Raw genomic sequence first — 6520 nt, 5'->3', positions numbered from 1 at the left:
TTGCAGCTATTTATAATCTGTATAAGGTTCTCTCTATTATTTTTTTAGGACTTCTTCTCTCTTTAGTCTTTAGGTACTGTGCTAGAACTTAGAAAAGAAGAAAATTTTTCTTTTAGGTAAAATGGTAAATTTGGTTACTATTTATCTTAGAATTTGATTTTGATCTTCTTATAATTTAATTCACGAATTTAGTCTCTCAATTTTTTATAATCTCATTATTTCAGTCTCCAACTCTAAACTTAAACGTTGACTTTGATCGATAATTGCTTGTCTTGATTGTCCTTATCGCACATTTATTAGATGTTAGCATCATATGTCACTTTTTATTGGACATTAATTTCGTGCACCTAATTAATGTCAACGTTCAAATTAACAAAATTAAAAAAATTAAATTATACAGGATCAAATTTATAATTTTAATACAGAGAATTAAATTTATAATTTACCTTTTTTGTGCAATTTATACTCAAAAGTTAATAAACTTACCCTCTGATGATTTATAACTAAAGAAAAATTTAAATTATCGTTGCATGAATTAATTTTTCATTCTACTAATGGTCAAATTATACCTAAAACAGAGATAATAATAATGGTAATTTTGAATTTGCTAAACACCCCTAATATTATAAAATAGAATTCATAAGCTATTACAATTAAATTCACGATAAGAATATGTTTAGTAAAATTAAGTGAAAAGTGAGTTAGAAGTTGGTTTAAATTAGTTGGAAGTATAAAAATTAGTCGGTAATTGAAAGTTGAAAAATTAATTTATTTAATTTAAGTATTTGTTAAAATTAGTTGATGAAGTAGGTGAAAAGTGTAAAATGATAAAAATAATAAAATCATAATTTATTTAAAAAGAATAATCAAAAAATTCAATAAGTATATTAAGGATAAAAGAGAAGAAAATATTAAAAGTTAGAAATGAGTGTTATAAAAAATATTATTTCAATTAATATTTCAAAAAACGTTAGAAATAATTAAAAAATTATTAAAAAAAACTTATTTACCAAACAGTCAAACAAATTTTGTAGTTATGTTAGTAAATAAAATTAAAAGTTAACTGAAATATTTTGCCAAATATAATCATAAAGCCTATGATTGATAAAATTAACTAAAAAACTAATTAAAAGTTAAAAAATTAACTAATAGTTGAAAACTTAAAATTTAGCTTATTAAATTATAAGTATGGAGTAAAATTAGTTGTTGAAATAACTAAAAAAATATAAAATAACATAAAAATAATAAAATTATGATTTATTTAAAAATAATTAAAAATTTGGATAAATATATTGAATTAAAACATATAAGAAAATATAAAAATTTAGAATTTAAAAAAGAAAAAAAAGGAATAGAATCCAAAGTGTGGACTGTTTCTGAAGTTGAATACAAGCTTCTACAATTTTTCCATTTTTTTAATCATAGCAGTATCCCACGTTTACTCTCCAAATATCGTCAACAGGGGGGGAGTCCAATGTTAGGCGTAATCTTAATGCATAAGTGAAAAGTGTGGAACCAATTTTGAAAGGATTTTTTACTAGAAAACGCTAGGCTGGGGACCATGCATGGAATAGTTTATGTACTTTTGACCAAGTTTGATAATAATACCTAAAACAATTCCAAATAAAACACGTTAAGTTGAAGAGAAAACACAAAGGGGAAAAAAAGTTAAACTTAAACAGTAGGTTCTTATTTTGTTTTAAATATTTATCCCATTGTTTTATCCTTTTTAGTAAATTTTTTACATGAAACATAACATGCTTTTTTGATACTCTTTCTCTTGGCGGTTGAAATTTCTTCGAAATTACAATAGGTCATATATTATATTTAATGATTCTCTTTTATAATTTTATAATTTTCAATAAATTTTAATTAATAACAAAATATGTGTTAAAAAATATGTTAAAACAGTATATTATTATCCCTATTTTTTTACATTTACTCACTTCCGTCAAGGTGCTCTTAAAATCAGATACAGAATACAACTAAAAAGTTAACAGAATACATCGAAACTATCTAAAATAATATTAATGTTAATAGGGTGTTTTTCTTAATGGAATTGATGTCATAAATGATATATATGCCCCGATCAAATCATTATATGGAACCACATAATCTTGATTTTGAGTGTATGATAATAGCTGCCACTTAGCTTGTTTGATTTGTAAAGAAATTATTGATTTATTTAACGTTTTGATGGAATTTATTTAAAAATAACTATTTTGAAAAAAAAGTTAAAACAAATTAATTACTTTTGAGGATAATATAAATAGCAAATTATATTTGTCCCTAATCAGTTTATCATTTATTATACTTACGTCTCTTTCTTACAAATCACATTTTTTTTATTTTTCTTGTAGTCACCATTAATAATAGTGTTATTTATTTTTATTTTTTTTAAATGACCTAAGAATCCCTATCACTTTCGCATAAGTCTAGTCTTAGTCTAAGTACATGTTAGATTTCACTTACGAAAACACCGTTAACTCTCTCATCACCCCTTTGGTCAATTTCATTGTCTTTGTCAATCACTACAATTTCATTGTCCTTGTCTCCTCTTACGCTATCTATGGTCTCTTCCAATATCGCGGTGATCTTGCCAATGATCAATGTTCTTGTTGTGTGCAATCACCTAACTCAATATCTTCTAGAAATTACATGTCTAATTCTTGTTAAAATTAATAGTATTAATGGGTTAAAGAGTCATAATACAATGGATGATTAACATGTATGATTTTAATTTAGGATAATCAATGAGAATTAGCTTAAATTTTGTGATTAACTAATCTCAATTAAAAAGTATAAAGATTGATTTTTATTAATGTCATTTGATATATTGATAGAACATTTATAAATTGTACACCCCAAAAAATAATTCATAAATTAATATTACTGTAAACATTTTTAGTTCGTGCTAAAACTTGTGAGGTATTCTAATTTTTTAACAGAACAGCAGAAACTTTTACCTTTACTAAGAGTTTAATTGGACCATATATTGATAGTATAATTTTTTTATGTTATTATCTAATTATGAATTATTATGTATGAAAAAAATTGTAAGAAATATTTTTAAAAAATATATTTAAAATGAAAATTAAAATAATTTAAAAGTTAGGTTTTAAAATTTATAAAAAAAATACCCTTAGAAAACAAAAAGAAACAGGGTTATCAAAATGGAGATTCCTATATTCTTGGTTCCTACCCTAATAAAAATTGAAAATGGAAATCGTGACTTTGCCTATCTTATATATATATATGCCTACATTATCTTACCCACTTACATTATTTTAAAGGGTGAATTATCTTATCATACTTCACATAAAATATTATGCGCTCCGCGGGACTTTGTTCCTGCACCTCCAACCCGCGTCGTAATCCAACAACAAGTGACTCTTAAACTCCATCCCAACTTTGTCTTGTCCATACATTGAGTCATGCACAACAAGTCCTCACTCTTCCCTCCGGCGGCCTTTCTCTCTGATATCGTTGTCACCACAACCAAGTTGAGCTTTTCTCTCTTGTACATTTTAGTGACTTGTTTTTTTTTTCTTCTCCCTTTCCAACCTTTTTTTTTCAAAATCAATAACATTGTCACAGTTAAATTTTAAATTTTAATAATGTTTTATTCAATCAGTTATATCACTAACTCTGATTGTTTCAGTATGTGAAAACTTGAAAGAGTTATTTCATTTTTATTTTTATTACTCGTAGAGATATGACAAAATGTATGAGTTATTGTAAATTTCTTAACATTATCTTTGATTTCCATGAATAAAAAAAAGAAAAAAACTATCTTTGTTCGATTAGTTACTATTAAGTTGCATAAAAATAAAAAAATTCCTTTCTACGTGATAGGTTCTATTATATCTTGTTCTGAAAATTTGATTTGGAAGATGTATTTAAGTCAAAATAAGATTTTGTTTTAGAAGCCATAGGTGGATTGAACTCCAGTCTTACATATTCAGTTTGTGTTTATGATTTTATCATATGATTTAAAAACTCATATTCCATATGTCTACTTTCATGTCTTGCGGAGCTATGAATTCTCTTATATGAATCTATTCTGCTTGTGTTGCTTTGAGTTCTAGAGAGTATTATGATTCCATCCTTGCATGGCCAGTGAAAAACCAAGAGAATGACCCTGCAAATTATTTTTTTTGTTTGATTGAGGAAAATCGAGTAAACTCGATCTGAATTTCTACTTGAAATGGAAATTGTAATCTACTTTGGGTTATGCTGCTTCTCATTATGTAAGAGGAAACCTATTAATTGTTGTTAAATCTTTATGTATTAATGGGGATTTAGGAATCCTTGAAAAGGTCTCTGACCAAATTCTAACTTAGTGATGAGCAGTGTTGTCAATAGCGGATAACGAAAAATCACAAAAAGCTGAAAATCTGCTATAGAATATAGCGAATAACGTCACAACCAAATAGCAAGTCGCATAGCAATTAAAATAGAATTATATATATTTATTGTTAACTTGTTGGCAAGTGCACTAAAGTTGTCACAAGTAATAAAGTACTCAAAAGTTCAAGTGTCGAATCCACATGAACTTTGTTTATACTTAGATTGATGTACATCCAATTTACAAGCAAGAGATAAGATAAAGAAAGATACTGGCAAAAAGATAAAAATATAAGATGAAAAAAAAGATAGGATAAGAAAAGTAAAAGATAATGTTGTTGGAACCTAACATGTCCTGTTTGTCTAAGATGTATGATTTTATGATTTTTCTTTATCAATTTAGGTGATTTTATCCTACCCAAATCTATTCATTTATTTGCATCTGATTTCTCACGATCACAAGCCTATTTTATTTATCTATCTCCCAAATCACTTTAAAAAGATTCAACAAATAAAATACATGAAGTCTGAATTTTAGATGTTTACAAAAATGCATGGGTATAAGATTATCATTTTATGTCTAGCAATGACTTTCTTATGAAATCTTTTCTTTTTGTTCTATTAGAAGTTATCCTCTTTCGAGCACCTAACCCCTAAAAGAATGAAAAGATGAATAATGCATGAAAGATAAACAGAAAAGACGATAGGATAGAAAACACCTAGTATTGTATTGATAAATAATGAAGAGTACATCATACATCGCTTTGGCTTTTAGGCCTGTCAAGCCCTAATTAGGGGTTTAGTCACTCATAGCTATTGGGGGTTTTACAATAGATGGGGTATAAGAATTGATGGAATAAGAGGGGTGAAAGAAAGAAAGGGAGTAAATGATTTCCCATACTAGAGATACTCAGGCTTAAGATGTATTCATTGTAGAGCTTTGAGTCTTTGGGGTTGTCTGTTTCCCCTTGGTCTGACTCTCTATTTATAACTGTTGAAGTGGACTTTGGACCTTCGTAGGCTTGCTTAGCGCGACATCCCTCGCTCAGTCCGTGTAGATCGTGCGCTTAGCGGGTACCTCTCGCTTAGCATACTTTGTTGGATTGCGCGCTTAGCGCATGCTGCGCGGGTATTGAATCTCGCACTTAACGCCTACTTCTCGCTTAGCACTTGTGTCTCTTGTCTCGCTTAGCGAGAGTTGCACGCTTAGCGAGACACTGGGCTGAGCCTTGTTGCTGATTCTTTATTTTTTCGTTATTTTTTCCAATTTTTGCTTTTAGCACCTCCAGTTTTTATATCTGCAGTCAAGATTTAATGAAACATAAATTCTTTAACACTTAAGCACAAATAACTACTAAATAATTATTTTTAAAGACAATTTTGCTTTATTTTCTATCATCAAAGAACAATTATTTAACAGTTATCATATATATATATATATATATATATATATATATACCAATTAAATATGTATAAAAATAAGTTGGACAAACATTAACAAAATATTATTTCAAAAGTAATTTGCTCAAGATAAAATCCGTTCATTCTCCTTTGCCTCTTCCCCAATATAATAAAAAAAGCTAAAACTAACTAAAAGCTAATTAGCTAAACAAGTCCCAACTAGTAGAGGTGTCAAACTAGGCCAGGTTTGGCAGGCTGGCCCGACCAGTTCTCCAAAAAAGTTGGGTTGGGTTGGAATTTGAGACCCGTAAATCGTTTAGGCCCGCCCCATTTAGCCTGCAAGCCCGACAGGCCAGAGGCGGGCTGGGGCGGGCCAGCCCGCGAGTTAGTGCTTTTTAATAAAAAAAAATAGATTATGGACTCTGAAATGGCCCAAATGCACTCTCGCAATCCAAATGGCCCAAGCACACGCAAGCCAGACTAGACCCTCACGGCCTCTTGAATTGAATCTCATTTCTCATTCTCTTGAATCTCTTCTCTTGAGCCCTCTCTTTCAAGACCCTCACCCTCAACCTTGAGCCCTCACCCTTCTCTTTCGATTTCAAACCCCATCAACCTCATGTCTTCGATTAGACTTCGAGAGCCTCACCCTCAGTCCCTCACAACCTCCCTCCACGGCGGTAGCTTCGCGTCAGCCTCACTCTCACGACCTCCCTTTCTCTCAAGACCCTCACCTTCGACCTCGAGCCCTTGAGCCCTCACCCTTCTCTTT

The sequence above is a fragment of the Glycine max genome, chromosome 18 (assembly GCF_000004515.6).
Source record: "Glycine max cultivar Williams 82 chromosome 18, Glycine_max_v4.0, whole genome shotgun sequence".
NCBI classification, from domain to species: Eukaryota; Viridiplantae; Streptophyta; class Magnoliopsida; order Fabales; family Fabaceae; genus Glycine; species Glycine max.
Note: the sequence above shows the minus strand (reverse complement) of the source record.